We start from the raw sequence: 14,868 nt of genomic DNA on the forward strand, positions 1-14,868 counted from the left end.
ATTGACACTTGAAGTGCAGTTAAAACCACACAATCCTCTTTTGACGAAATCAGAGAATAGAATGTTGATGGCTTATGTTTGAAAAACCCACCTTTCTCAATAGCTCTGATTAAAGTGGGTTCCAATTGAACAGCAACTGTTGCATCATCCAGACATTCCATGTAGTTTGCTATGAGATTCAGGAAAGAAGGTTTAGAAGAGAAGCCTGACAAATTACAATTGGTTAAATTGCAGTCTACGAACGAGAATCATTTCTTTGCTTAATTTTCATCCACTAAAGGGGGATTCATGTATTTGTGCTTTGCTTCTACTGTTGCTCAACTTCTTTCTTCTCTTGATGCAGATTGTGTATTCCGTCATCTTGTAACACTGCATGAAAGGTTTATATATTTGGAAATAAAATTGTTACCCAAACGGAAATGAGCTGTTGCCCTGTTGTTGTAAAGCTTGGCGTTCAGTCGTTTATCTTTGCAGTTCACTTGAAGTCCTTCCGTGTAGGAGTTTATCGCTTTATTAGCTTCTCCTCTGGTGTATTCTTTGTTACCTTCCTGGAGACATACTATCGCTATCCCTGAAAACACACCATGTTAGTGTTGATGATTTAGTAATGAGTTACAAGACCCTTGGCGGATGATACCAACTTTATATAGTTCCAAACGAACTGTTAGGTTAAAGGAGCTTAGAGCCATAAAAAAAACTTATATTTAGGTCGAAAGACTTTCCAAAATGCCTTTTACACCTGGGTTACGTTTTACAAAATGTCAAATTGGAATATAAAACCCCATAAGTTGTTGAGAAAAAATGTATAAAGCAAAGCAAAACCAGGACCGAAAAAGGTTAAAACTTGTGAATGTTCGGATAGAGAAAAGAAACGTCGTGCTGAGAGTGACAAGTGCATCAGAAAAACATGCTTTTCTCTTTTTTTTCTTTTTGGTTTATTACACACATGTAGTTGTCTATTGAGAACATGCTCGTAGAGGCTCACTGGAAAAAAATATCATTTCCCGCGAATTTCCATTTTGCCTGTTGTGAAAGTCAGGGGTTCTACTATTTTGTTAGCTGGTGGTTTACAGCGTGAGCCTGGTGTTGACATAACTGTCCGAAAAGGTGTCAAATATTTAGAAGACCAAAACAGGCGATACGGCCGAGACAAAAAGCTCCTTCTCTCTGTAGAATTCTCAAATTGCGTGAAAGCTCCTCCGAACAAGTATTGAACAATAAGAGACAAAAAAGATGTTCGCGTAAATACTTTCCTTTTGGCGGCCTAAAAAAAGTTACCCGTTTGCAAATTTTTCAACACTGGACTTTACCTGGTCTACGGGTACCAACAGCTCTCTCTTATCGAAAATGGCTTTCTTACTAAAAATGACCAAATTTACAATATTTTCAAGTGCAAAAGAATAATACTTTTTACTGCACAAATATCGTTCATTTTAGGTGCAAATTGTAGATACATCTTTTATCTCCAAAACATTGTGGGTTGATTTACAGGTAAGCACATCTAAAACTCAGAAAACCGAGTTTTACCAAGCCTAGTAGGCCAATTTTAGCTCATTCTTCTTTAATTTAGGGCTCTTCAAAAGTGTAGTCGCGTTCAAATTTGCCTCTTTATTGCTTGTGAGAAGTTAATGATGTCTACGCATTCTGCTCGATCGGATCGAGCATTAAATTTTTTTTCCCTTTGTTATTTTTAATTTTTCTGGTAACAAAGTTTGAAATAAAAAAAAAAAACCAATATTTTGCTGTTTCAAAAACTTATTCACAGAACCTACGCAAATTTGGATCTAAATGTGACAAAAACTTCACTGGGGCGTCTTTCAAAAAAATCTTGTTTCAGCCGGTGTTCTTACCACTTAAAGGGTCATTTTATACATCCAATTCAGCATCACTTGACGAAACTTGACTTTCCTCTGTTGCTGAAATTACCGAGAAGATATTTCAACTTTGTTAGTGATCACAACCATGTGCAATTACAACTAGCCTTCTAATACTGGCGTATTTAGTGGATTCCTTAAAACATTCAAGTCGAGGTGGTCCAAAAAATTGAGCATCAGAATTAAAGTATACTTAATTAACAAACAGCACAAAATCACTATGACGAAGTCTTTCCCTGTTGCTTTTTCTCACCTGTAGCTGGAAACTCATTTTTCACCTCCAGTTCTTCTTCCGTTGTTGGGAGGTTACTTTCTGCCATAGCTAGAAATAAAATTGAATCGATTGTACTACGCTACATTGTTAGAATCAAAAAGAGGAGACTCAGATGAAAGTAACCTAAAGAAAACGTTGTATACTTAATCATAGAGAAAGAATGAGAATCTCAAAGTTTCCTACGTCACGCTATTGTGATTGCGTGACAGCTCCAGTCAAGTTCCGCAGGTTGTGTCATATTTGTTTTTTTTAATTGCTTGCTTGTTTGTTTTCGTAGTCTCATACGCTGAAACGTCGTTCAAGGCTGTCCCTGAACAAAATGCGCGAGTTCCAATAAACAACCCATTGTACCTGGTAGCCATGGATATGCATCGATCAAAAATAATGCAATAAAAGACTCTTTCTCTCACTCCTTCATTTTATCGCGTGTGGGGCTGGGAGAATTCGCGAAACTTATTCGAAACCGAAACACCTTTGAGGATTTGCGTGACCATCACGAATTCTACCAACAGCCCGCGAGCCTATGGAGTAAAGAAACTTGTTTACCGACCCTGTCCCTCTACAAAGTGCATGTTGAAAATTTTCTCGAGGCTATCGGAAAATTGCTGGACAAAGTCTTTTTTTTAACAGAATTATAAGTTCTAGTACATAAACTCCCTCATTATATTTTTCTGAAGGAACCAGGAAATTTAAAATAATAGTGTCCTATTTATCAAAACTCTTGTTATCAAGAAACTTCATCTAGAACAAATTGCAAGCCATGCACAACACAGAGACTTCTGCATAGCCTAATCTTGTAGGCCGTCGAATGGATTCACTGCTAAGGCCATGAGCATTTGGCGGAGGAAGTAGACTGAAAGCAAAATGAAACTGAAAATTATTTGTGAACGAATTGCTGATCAAAAAAAGAATCTTTTGCAATATTATACTGAATGGGAAATTAAAAACATTTCCCTGAAGCTTCTGAGGTGGTCTTGCCCTACAGAACAGTATTCTGCTCCAATATCAGCATTTATTGAGCCCACAGTTTTATCTTCCAGCGCACGATGTAAACACGCAAACATTGTGCCTATTTAGTCAGTCATCGCGCGAAAAGGTTTATCTACTACAACCGAACTCTGACAGACAACCAGTGAGAAATGATACTACTAACCACCTTATAGATACGTAGTTCGAACATTTGAATACAAAAAAATTTATTCACCGTCGACGATTCCCGAGGCAAGTTTCGCAAGGAGTTGGATTGATGTCCCAAAGCTTTTAAAAAAACAGAATAATTAATCGTGTCGTTGACGAGGTTTCGTTTATATACGTAATCAAGAAATCGTAGTCATCGTGATTCTGGTGTCGAATTTTTCACTTTTGTTGACACGTTTTCCCAATTTCTCTGCTATTTATATGTTTAGGTGGGACCGGCGAGCGAGCAGGAAACCTGTGCTCTGATCGGCTACCCAACAGTGCAAAATGTGTTTTCTTTCGATTCCCACTTTGATACCCCACAAAAGGAAAAAAAAGAAATGCTTGTAGCCTCTTGAATACCTCGTATGATATCGTAACCAAACAGTATATTTCTGTCATATGAATAAAAGCTTTTCCAGTATTTTTGCTAACGAAGACTTCGTCTCAGTCCTTAAAATGTATTGACGGAAATTGGTCGATGTACAGCCTTCTTAAGCTCACACTTGTTCAGTAATACACAAGCATTTATGAGATATCAGATAGCCGCCCGTGGATACGAATTTTACCATCGAGTGTTCATGACATCTTTTGCACCATCAAAGAGATAATTCAATTGAAGCAGATAAATTCGTATCCACAAGCGGAAATGTATCATCCCTTTTATTCAAAAGTATTGATTATAAATTTGAATGAAATACAATTTTTAAATAGGAGCATCGAAAACAGAAATTCATTTCACCGAAACTAAGCTCGCCGCAAAACAATTAACAATTGGTTCATACGTCAGCGTGCGTTCATCGAGATGTGACGCACGCGGGAAGTTTGGAGAGTACGAAAGATGCGTAAGAGTCGCTCGAGGTGTAGCCTAGAGCAACTCTAGCTTCCTGAGTTGCAACGGGATAAAAAAATTTTTTTTCTCGAGGGATTTGTTTGCTGACGTCATGAGCGTTCACAACAGGAATATGAAGCACGCTCGCGCAATTGAATTTAATCAGGCAGATTTACTAGCCATGTTATAATTCAATTTCGGACATTGTAATACAACAGTTTCTCATTACAAGAACTATTTCCTTTAAAAAAATAATTGAATTCAGCTTCAGGTAAAAAAAAACAATTGAAAAAAAGAAAACCCCACATGGAAAGTTAAACTTCGAATGACGACCTTGATACCTATATATGTGATGATATAAATGGTACATTTACAGCGTGCGGTGGAGAATTCATGTTTTGGAAACTGAAAAAATTCTGGTATTTCACCGACAACCATATTACCGTTATTATTACTATATATCGCAAATGTTACGATATCAAAAGAAACGTGCGAATTGTGCATTTTTATTTCAACCTCGAGCTTTGTTTCAAACTTCGTTTGTTTTCGAGAGATGTTTGCTGGTTTTGATATTGACGAGAGCTATAATTATATACAGCGCGTTATCTAGCTTTGTCACATACTCATCACGCGCTTCTGCCACATAATCATCACGCACAGTTAAACGTTTAACTTCCGTGATCTAATTGTTAATTCTCCCCTCTAGCTGCTACATGTTTTATTTCAAAGTAGGTACGAAAATTTGGTGTTAACCAAAAAATAACCAATTCTGCAAGATAAAACTTTGAGTATTCTCATTACCTATTTGCTGGATAATGTATTGATATTACAAGGATAAGTTACAAGTTATATCACTTCCAGGAGTTTAAGGGTTTAAGAAATTGCATTGCGTGTAGACTATTTAACCACGAGGCAAATGAGAGAAACCAGTGAAAGTTATAAGGGTATGTAAGTGAAATATTTTCACGTCTGACAACAATAACCGAGAAAATGCGACTGAAATTAAACTTCACTGTTGTCAGCTGCACGAAAATTAAGATTACGACCTTTATTTATAAATAAAATGAGCTCTAAACAGCTCTAATCAGTTACAGAATTAAAATTCATTTGTACCTGTTAAACTGTTATCCTCTGAATCCCTCTATTCTCCAAACGATGTCATTTGTTAATTCTACATGCCTGAAAATATAAAAAAATAATATTTTGCTTTTCAACAATTTCGATGAAAAAATGAAGGTAACATATTCACGAGTTTGAAAGATCTAACTTCATCAAATGCCCAGTTTCATGATCAAAATTGCTGTTCTTCTTTAAGAAAGTTATTGCGCCTGTTTTTATGTTTGTTTTCTTAATTCTTTTTACGATTATTACTTGTTTACATGTTTCTCCATGGCAATTAATTAATTCTGTGATTTAAATTCAGCTCTTTTTCTTTCAGTGCTAAACACTCGCAATCCGCAAAACCTCTTTTCTTCTCAGAGCAGGACATGTTACACTCTGCCAGAACTGAATCGATAAGGATGAATTCACATCGTGAGTTATATCGGACCAATGTAATTTCTCTTTAACTGATCAACTCGATATATCCCTCGTTCAATATGATACACATTTGTTTTGGCCATCTTTCCGTTAGCGTTACAGTTCTCTCAAATTTTCACTTTCCGCTCTCACCGTGACAACTTCATAAAGTTTCTAAAAATAATAACGGTAAGCTTCTTTCTTGTAAATAACTCCCGCCAATTCTGCACTTAATATTTCTGCAGTCAAAAGCGTAGGCGTCTCGTGAAATCACCAGAGGGAGATACAAAGCTAAAGAAATCACATCAATGCTATGTATTCTTTATGTAATTTTTTTTCCAATTTTCTCGTCGTTCGATTATAATATGCTACATATTTCTTCATTAGCTTTCCTCACCTCAAGAATGCTTGCAATAAATTCAACTCCCGAAAGTTCTTTTGCAAGAAAAATACTTGACTTCTCGTTGTATCTAGAGAAAAGTATATTTAACTCATTTTGCGCCTTGTAAAGAATTAAAGGAATACCATAAGTACTCTTCTTAAAGAAATATCCAAGGAAGATATTCAAAATTTTTTAAATCTATGTACTCCATGCACCTTTGTGTACAGAAACCCTCGATGTATCTTACAGAAATTCTATGAATACACTGTCACTGAACCAGTTGTCTTTAAGTTGGAAGAGAAATCTGAGACCCTAGTTCTCTGTCTCTTTGAGCTTCAGAATTGTCTGCTGAGTTTGGTGCAGTAAGCCAGGTCATAAATAAATGTATAATAGTTCATAAAGACAAGTGACACTTATGATACTGGAATCAGAAATGCCGCAGCTTCGTAAATCCCTTATGGGAAGATAAATAAGCTACCTCAAGGTCTGATATGTTTATCGACATGTCAGCATTGATATTTAATCTGTCGTTTAACATGACCTGACGGACAGGGTTTTTTTTTGGTTGTCGGTTACAAATGATTTTTTCCTTTGTCACGAAAGAGCTTAAAATTTTCTCTCTATCATGTATTTTAAGACATGAAACTTTCGACATTGATGATCTAAGCAGTATACAGGATAATCTTCTATGTATCCACTGTATGTCATGGCTCAGTAACGAGAAATATTTAGCTATGTGAGTGAACTTCAGATCGTAAAATCCGATGGTCTAAGATTTGATCTTGCGTTCGTGACGAGTAAACAAGATCGATATTTCTTTCATTATTTTGTATCATGTTTTAAATTATTTCTATTTGTATCTTTAGTCAATACCCGTTTATCGCATTCACTGCATTAGGTCTCTATTAACTTATTCTGTCCTCACCTTCACTCCTGTGAAAATGTGATTTGCCCCACAAGTGTGTAACAAAACGGTGCACTTGGTAACACCAGCAGTATTGAAGAAGCTGAATATGAGCTCATCGAACTCGAAACAGAAAATCGTGTATCATTGTTTATTTCGTGATCCGTGATTCTATTTTGTAGCTATGCTGTTTCACTATTTATACGCCAAGTTTGGACAGGGCCTCATATTACATTTTTTAACTTTTTATTTTCATTAATCCCGAGTGTAGCACAATGACATAAACATCCTACTTTTTTATTTTGTCTTTTTTTTCCTGATGTGATGGTCGTTAAATCAACGCCTGCTTAGGTTGGTAGAAGGGCGCTGAAAGGACTGGGGAGAATGAGCATAGTTCCTTTGTCTATAAGTCCATATTAAACCATGACCAAACTATAGGCTTTGCGCTTGCGCCGCGAATCAAAGCGAATCAAAGCGGGAAAAAAAAATAAAAACAAAAAAACTCGCTCCTGAACTTACAGTACGCACGTGGAACTCGGGTGAGTAAGAGATGAGGGTTATTCACTTATTATATAACCAAAACTAACGAGACCTCATGTGTTACTTAGGTGTTTTACACCACAAAAGAAACACACATACCGAAAGCATAGATATATGTACAATACATGTAGGATGCTCACTAGTGACGAAATTTAAGGCATACAGCTGAAGTGTGAATTAAATTTACTGTGAAGTCATGCTCTTGTGCCAATTGTTGGAAAGGTTTGAAACACCCACCTTTCAGTGCAGGTGATGATGATAGTGTTTGTGTTGTTGGAGATGACACAGATCTTTCACTCAGTTGTGACAAATCCCCTTCAAACTGATCTTTTCCCTGGCTGAGGGACTCCACTAGTTCAGCTTTCTCCTTCTTCTTTGTCTTCTTCTCCACACTTGGTGGTTCATAGCTGGTCTTATTGCCTGGTTTTGTTCTGACAAGCTCAAACAGAGCGTCTTCATCTATTTGGATTAGGGGAGGGGTAGGTAGGCAGTTTCTCAGATGCTGACATTGAACCAACATTTAAACAACAACTGAGAGAAAAAGGATAAAATACATTATTTTGTTTAACCCTTTAACTCCCATGAGTGACCAAGACAGAACTTCTCCTTACACTTTGATTCTGAGAAGTCTTCCTTTCTTTCCTTTGATGGTTGCTCTGTTGTGTGATGGTTGACATTCCCATTTTCTCTTCCTTCTATTTCTCTCCCATTCATGTACTCTTCTTTTCTATTCACTTTGGAGTCTTCATTTTCTTCAGACTCATCAGATCTCTGAGTGAAATGAAAAAAAAAATTCTTGATGGTTCTACAGGGAATCAAGGTATGATCATTAATGTTGCATTTAATACACCCTTGATGGCTGTGTAAACACTGTCTTTATTATTTTTTTGCTGTTGTTTGTTTGCTTTTTGTCTTCAACCCTTAACTCCTGTAGATCAGTATGCATATTCTCCATACTGTTCTCTATACATTTCCTAAGGTGCTGACAAGGAGAATTTGTTTAACAAACAAGAGCTTAGTTGGTGATCATTTCCTTTACTCTCATGACCTTAATGATTGATTCAGGGATGATATTGTAAGGAGAAATTAGATGCTGGTCACTGTTAGGGGTCAAAGGTTAAATGTATCAGCATAAGAGCAGTTTCCTATGACAGATCTAACATTCTCAATGCTTGATGAAAGAGAGGATAGACAAACAAACAGATAAACAACATTAACCTGGACAATTTTTAAGAAGCCAGATGCCTCTCCAGAGCAATATCTTACATTCTAGATTAATACCATGGTTTGGTACTGAAATATCAAATATAATAATAGAGAGCAATGCATGTTACCTCTCATTAACTTGCTGGACCTCTTTAGAAGCTGGCTTTTCTGTTTGTTTAAGAGACTTTTTTAATTTCTAAGGTACAACTTTTTTCCTCATCTGTAGAAACCACATCAAAATACAATTAAAGCACCATAATATCAAAATTATATTAAAGGGCACAGTGGTCTGATGGTGAATGTGCTCAACCCTAGATCAAGTGGATGGCTTTTTTTTCTTTGGCAAGCTAATACATAGGCAAGGTTAAGGGTCAGGTGATGCAAAAAAACCTGACTTCACTTTACCTAAAGCTCACCTGACACTAAATATTTTCCCTATCCAGCCCTCCACTCCATCAATAAGGAGAGGAGTCCCCTGAACCCTTTTGAAGAACTCAGTCATGTAAAAATATATTGTCTTTTCATGCATCATGAAAAATATCCAAAATTCTTTCACATTCACATGAAATTCAAAAAAAGAGAATTACGCCAAATTCACAAATTGAAAGTTTCACTCTTTCTCACCTGTTTATAAAGCTGTTAATCCTACAAGTTTGGCTCTTTCAAATAACCCGAAATTCATCAGGGAAACAAAATGGTTTGTCAATCACATTTAATTCATATAATTCTTCATTCATGGGTCACATTTAAATAAAGAAAAAACTTTTCAGATGGAAATGGAAGGATTATGTCATCTATAAAAATTCATGGAAAAAAAATTGAAATCATGATTCCCCTGAAAACAAAATCTCCCAATCACCCTTCTCGTAAAAAGTATAGGGTATCCTCAATAATTAGACATAATTTCCTTACCTGAGTCCGAGCTGATTGGTCAATATTCTACTTTTCTTAGCTTTTGAACTCTCCTCCTTCTTTACTGATGTGGCTTTTCTAAAAGAGACATGAATGAAAGAGAACCAGGTTCTGAATACACCTTGATATCAGTATGTATATTCTCCATACTGTTCCCTATGCATTTTCTGAGGCAATTACAAGGATAATTTTTTAAAATAATCAAGAGCTTTTAGTGATCATTTCCTTGACTCTTGATTCAGGGGTGAAATTAGAGTCCAAAAGTTTAACCTTTAACTCCTAAGATCTGATTGTTATTTCTCCCCTCTAGCTGCTACACGTCTCCTTCTAAATTAGTCATGAGAACTTGGCATTAGATCAAGATAGCAGCTTCTACTTGATAAGTTTAAATATTCTCATAACCTGTTTGCTGAATAATGTGTAGACATCATAAAGAGAGGTTTCATGTTAATCACTTCTGGGAGTTAAAGGATTAACTACAACTGAATGAAAGGGAACAAAATTCAAGAAACAAATCACATAACTGATTTTTGGAGGAAGAGGATCTTCATCAGAATCTAACAAAGATGTAAGATTAATTTAGAAATAGGGTCAGGACATCATTGAGATGTTGTACATATCATTATGTGAATCTTTTTACACCCTAATTTATTTAGCCTCACCTAATTATCTCAGGCAGGGAGACCACTACAGCTTTAGCCAATTAGAGTGGATCCCGTGTTAACAATGACAAGGCCAGACCCCCCCCCCCCCAATTCCCAGTAAACAGGCCAAACCACATTACAGTAATCTTGTGAGTGGGTTCTTCAATGTCCCCTGCCTAACCAAATTGACTAATTGATAGAAGCAGGAGACGGGACCTACGGTTTATTCATCCTTATCCAAGAAGACTAGAATGTCTCTCCATTTCTTGACATTATAGAAAGGTAGCACATTTTCCTCAGTTATTTTAAGACCCTGAGTGTTGGTCCAGCTGGGGCTCAAACCCTTGACCTACTGCACAATAGTCCAGTGCTCTAACCAATTGAGCTAAGCAGGAGGCTGTTTCTGTAATAATGCAAATTACATTTGGAATTGACAAGGACACTGTACAGCACAGTACACCATTAAAACAAAAACAGAGGTGTAATAGTTTGTGTAGAGTCTCAACATCTATTCCTTTTGAAACTGTTCGTGTTCATCCTAAAACATTACCTGAGTCAATAATGTTTTTTCCTTTCTTCTTCCTCTTCTGATTTTTGTTTGGTTTTTGTTTTGTTTTTGTTTTCAGGCAATGTCATCATCTTCACTGCTTGATAAACTCTGCCCAGAAAATCAACAATTACATATTTTATTCACACAAATGTGAGATAAATTCACTTTTTTGGACCTAATAATAACAACTGGATAAGATCAAGGTGGGTGTTGTTCCTCAGATCACGACTTTCTTACAAAACATTTTTCTTCCAGCTCAGAAAATCAAGAAAAGACACCAGCATTGTGGAAAACATGGTTTGGGTTAAGTGAAGTCTCAATGCTTCTTTATCAGTCATCTTCATGTTAATCAACAATAATTGTTGTGAAATTATTTCACTTTCCCTTCAGTCTGAATAAATGAAAATTAACCAGTACTTGTCAAAATTGTGAAATAAGCATTAGTATTACATACTGCAACTTTTCTGCAGACTAAAAATAAACTGCAGTTTGAACAAATTTGCAGGGAATGCTAATGTCCAAGATATTTCAAACTTGAGTGAAATTTAGGTGGCAGTGTATCACAACATGCTGTTTAGTTGTTTAACCCTTAAACTCCCAGATGTGATTAACATGTAACTTCTCCCAAGACTATACAAACAATGTCCCACAAAAGGGTTGTGAAAAAAATTGTTATCTTGATCTAAGAACAAATTCCTATAACAAATGTACAAGGAAATGTGTAGCAACTAGAAGGGAGAATTAGCAAACAGATCTTAGAAGGAAAAGGATGAATACAAAATTGCTTCATTTTACAACCCTGTTTAGGAAAAAAAAAAAGGGAAAACATTTTAACTTATCAGCCTCACTCAGCTACCCTGACATACTCCGACAGACCATTGAAAATTATACCTACAAAGTTAGTTAACACACATTACCAAACCATTTCTTACATTCCAGTCCAGAAAGATACCTTGGGTTAGACATAATTATATAGTGGAATGAAACTCTTGGTTAAAACATGTTGTAAATTATCTATCATGTGCAAAAATAAAGATTCAGGACAAAGGAGATTTTACCATGTATGACAATAAATACCAATTTTAGCGAAATAGGGTCCCCCCCCCTCCATCCACAGGAGAAGATAGATGGGAATGTGAATAGCAGAGTACATAGATACACATGATGATCGATTCAGTCAGACAGGGGCTGTGATATGGGCAGATCTTTTCTCCCTCACCTCTGAAGTCGAATTCCCTGATAACACAAATAGCTTTCTCTTACATAATACATTACTTACCTTGCTTTTCGTTCGGCTCTTTCCTACATCATGTTTCGATAATGACTTCGCAGGAGAATCTTTGCCGCACTTATTTTCTACTTTCGAAGCGCCTTGTTTCGCTGCCTTTCCAGCAGAGCTAAAGAACGATCGAGTCTACTGTAAAAAATATGTAGTTATAATTAAAACACCGGTTAAAAGACTGCCGCTGAGAACTAAAAGGACTCACGAACCATTTTAGTATAGTGACATGTTCACATTACTCTCCTACATTTCTCGCCATCTTTGAAAATCCCCTATACTTCAGTCAGCGGTCACCAACCCAGCTAGCTTCCAGACTCCTGCTATTTCTCTTCCGCTAATTTTCTGAGAAAGACATTAATAAGATAACCATAATCTAATTCAAATTCACGGAAGCAAATAGAGTTCCTCATTTGAAAGGAGCTGTCAGACGAGGGAGGTTGAACCACGTGCAATTGCCTCAATAGATTGCTTGGAAAATGGCAAATAGATCCACGGAGAACACTTCTCAGGGTTACGTACTCTATTGTGGATGTCGATATTTTCATGAATGCGCTGTAGATTCATGCAAGCTCGTTCTGCGATTTTTTTGTTTCGTTTCGCTGTTGTCTCCTTGAGGTACATCGTTTGTTTATTGAAAAATATTCAAATTCGCAGCATGAAATTTGCAAAAAGTTATTTGAAGTTTTATACGCTGTTATTCAAAAACAATTAATGTAATATAAAATGACCCTGTAGAAAAGAGGAAAAAACAACGTATAAAAGTTCTAACGATTGGACTTGAATGGAATAAATGCGGTCGTGTTACGATTAGTGTGCATTTTCCTAAACTTAAAATTACGCTGGTTTTTAAATTTTATCTTCTTGATTGATAGCAGATGATGGAGTTTATGCGCAGAATTGGATACTACTGAGTCAAAGAGTTTAACGTTTGTATAACCCTATTCTTTGCGCCTGTCTTTCAAAGATCTGATGTCATACAATGCATTTAGTCTCTATTGTAAAACTAGAATCGACCATATCTCCGCAATTTTTTTGGGCTTACTGTGATTTGCTGAACGAAACGAAACGAACTGAAAATATGAACATCTCCGTGGTGTTCTTTACTGAATACTCACTACGTTCGCGAGGAGATCAGATCCTCTTTTGCATTAAAAAAAAACTGCGCCATTTAGCCATAAAATGCAAATCTATGATTAAAAAAAGAAATTCCGTGAGGCTGCAGTTGTGCAATTTACAAGCATCGATGTTCGTAGTCGATGAATAATTCGATTGCGTGACATGACATCTTGCCTGAAAAATATCGCGTGACTAAAGTTGCTTTGCAGCATGTTTCTGATTGGAAAATAACAATGCAAAAAGTTTTCGTTGAGGTTTCAATTATAATGATGGTTTTCTTGTTATCATTTGTGGGATTTGTGGACGGAACTGACCGATACATCTTTAAGGAGTCATTGGGATTTTCCATATTTTTTTAAGATCGGTTTTTGTGCTAAAGAATTTCGGTTTTTTGGATTGGGTGTTCGTTGCGGTTTGCGGATTTTCCGTTCTTTAGCATTTGGTTTTCGGTTTTCGTCTAAAATACCTGTCTAATGGGCTACGGATTTGGTTTCCGATGAAGTTTTCGGATTGTCCTGTTTGGATTCCGTTTTCTCTTCGATCCAAGCGGCCATTATGCGCCTCCACTGATCTCGAATAATCGCGAAACCTCTGTATGCTCCACTTGTCAACACCGTATCGGATCGATTAGGGCTTTGAGAACTGGGATATGAACATTTATCGGTTTTGACAGTTTTGCATGCAGTTTTGGGTTCTGATCGAATCTTTTCTTGCGGTTTTGCGGTTGTGGATGATTTTTGCGACGGCTTTGAGGTTTTTAATAGACCCTCTCATATTTCCGTACAGTGGCGTCCGAGTTCCACACGGATTCTTGCTTTGCAAATTGAAAATCTCTCTTTCTAAAATTACAGATCTTCTTTTTCGTTCTGTTCCGTGTCTTAAATTACAGTAGACCTCGTTAAGTTATTTCTTTTGAAATTGCATGTGGAATTCTTTAATTTTTAATTTTTTTTTTCTGGAAATAAATGCTGTTTTCTTTCTCACTTCACACTTGAATTTGGGACTGAAAGTGAGGGGAATGTGGGCTGAAAGGTGGGGTGTCTGTGCTAGACAGCTTGATCCTGCCTTTGTCTGCATTATCATGTATTGACTTTTTAATTTTCCATTCCAGCATGAAATTTTAGTGTTCTGTAACACCTGTCTTTTCTTCTTGAATCCTAAAAATATAGCAAATTTATTTTAATCCAGAGATGTCTTCGTAATTTTGTTTTTTGAGACATGCTGACAAATTTTCAATCTCAAAAACTATCAATTAAGGTGCCCCACAGTTATCAAGGAGAATCTGTTTGATCTTGGTTGTCTTCCTTCAGCTGTAAGTGAAATACTGAAGTAACTCTCATCAAATAATGTCAACAAAATTGTTTACATGCCACAATGATTTGATTAAGCGCCCTCCTTCCAATAAGCACCCCCTCTGGAATACATGCCCCTCTGCCCCATGTTTTAAGTCAGAAAGGTTGAAAGGTGATGCTGTTTTGCTAAAACTTCATCTGTAATTTCATGCTTGCACAATTGATAATTATTATTACATGTATTGTTATTATTTTAAGCTTGTCATTATTTTTATACTAGCCTTTGTCAATCAAAGGGTCAAATCTGGACTTCAAAACTGCAATGGATATCTTGGTTTGTTGATGTGAGTGCAGAATTGACTAATA

The 14,868-nt window shown here is 36.4% G+C and overlaps 1 protein-coding gene and 2 long non-coding RNA genes across 8 annotated transcripts in view; all 3 read right to left on the minus strand.

Annotated features, from left to right (window-relative positions):
* Positions 1-14,868, minus strand: part of LOC149051961 (uncharacterized) — a 193,801-nt gene that overhangs the window by 3,164 nt on the left and 175,769 nt on the right. The window lies entirely within an intron of this gene.
* On the minus strand, positions 411-8,106 carry LOC113681210 (uncharacterized). Of its 2 annotated transcripts, XR_016186416.1 has the most exons (7): positions 7,738-8,106; positions 6,982-7,083; positions 6,072-6,144; positions 5,270-5,335; positions 2,128-2,196; positions 1,851-1,916; positions 411-571 (listed from the first exon to the last, which is right to left on the minus strand). It is a non-coding gene; the product is annotated as an uncharacterized LOC113681210 (long non-coding RNA). The 2 variants fall into 2 exon arrangements; XR_016186438.1 differs by lacking the exons at positions 6,072-6,144; positions 6,982-7,083.
* LOC149051962 (uncharacterized) lies at positions 8,150-10,847 on the minus strand. 5 transcript variants are annotated; one of them, XR_016186963.1, is made up of 5 exons: positions 10,483-10,847; positions 10,021-10,100; positions 9,619-9,696; positions 8,835-8,926; positions 8,150-8,271 (listed from the first exon to the last, which is right to left on the minus strand). It is a non-coding gene; the product is annotated as an uncharacterized LOC149051962 (long non-coding RNA). The 5 variants fall into 5 exon arrangements; XR_016186957.1 differs by having other exon boundaries at positions 10,479-10,847; XR_016186971.1 differs by lacking the exon at positions 10,021-10,100 and having other exon boundaries at positions 10,483-10,838.

The sequence above is a fragment of the Pocillopora damicornis genome, chromosome 1 (genome assembly GCF_964200805.1).
Source record: "Pocillopora damicornis chromosome 1, jaPocDami1.2, whole genome shotgun sequence".
Classification (NCBI taxonomy): Eukaryota; Metazoa; Cnidaria; class Anthozoa; order Scleractinia; family Pocilloporidae; genus Pocillopora; species Pocillopora damicornis.